Source organism: Diaphorina citri, unplaced genomic scaffold (genome assembly GCF_000475195.1).
Source record: "Diaphorina citri unplaced genomic scaffold, Diaci psyllid genome assembly version 1.1 scaffold194, whole genome shotgun sequence".
Lineage (NCBI taxonomy): Eukaryota > Metazoa > Arthropoda > Insecta > Hemiptera > Psyllidae > Diaphorina > Diaphorina citri.
The window spans coordinates 281,757-282,702 of record NW_007377631.1 but is presented as its reverse complement, the minus strand read 5'-3'; positions in this window follow the sequence as shown (position 1 = coordinate 282,702).

Below are 946 nucleotides of genomic sequence, written 5' to 3'. Positions count from 1 at the left end.
CTATAGGGAAATCCTTAAAAATTGTCCAATATATTGAAATAATATATTGAATTGTAGGTTTTCAGGTATGCTGACTCCTTGTTCGAGTCCTAACGAAAGTGAAGCACCAAGTTTTATAAGAAAATCGATCTAGTTTTACCTACAAGAAATGCAAACTAAATCATCAGAAGAACCAGCGTGAACGACCAGTAAGGGCGTCCACAAAAAACAATTATGTACAATAGCATACCCTGATTTATCCACAACCTCAAGGATATGTGTGATCAACCGTTCCAGCCCGTCTCTCTTGTAAATTTGATCTAAAAAATCTGGTGTGAACATCACACAACTTTCCTCATCCTATTGAATGATGCTTATTTTGGGTGTTCTTGATCTTATAGCCAAACTTTTACAATATTTAGTCGGTATAGCTGAAAACCGTCAAAAAACGGTCAAAAACCGCCAAAAAGCGGTCAACATACCGCCAACCGCAGCACTTATCTCAACCAAACGTTTTGAGTTGCACCCTTGTCACATTTGTAAACTACATACCAAATTTCAAGTCTCTAGCTCATACCGTTCCCGATATATTGTTAAATTACACCGAAAACCGCCAAAAAGCGGTAAAATGCCGCCAACCGTTGCACCGATCTTAACCAAAAGTTTCGTGTCGCATCCTTGTCACATTTGACATCTACATACCAAATTTCAAGTCTCTAGCTCTTACCGTTCTCGAGATATTTTGTTTACAGACAGACACACACACGGACCAATGGCTGAAACTTCGGATTTAGGCTCTAGGGACCTCAAAACGTGTTGTGGCACTAAAACCTGACCATCGAAATTTGGACCCGATTACATTACTTTCCTTCCTATAGGATAAGGAAAGTAAAAATAGATATCTCTCTTTTTTTTACCAACTAAGAGCTGCGGCTGAGTTCTGAAATAATAAAAATAATAATAATAA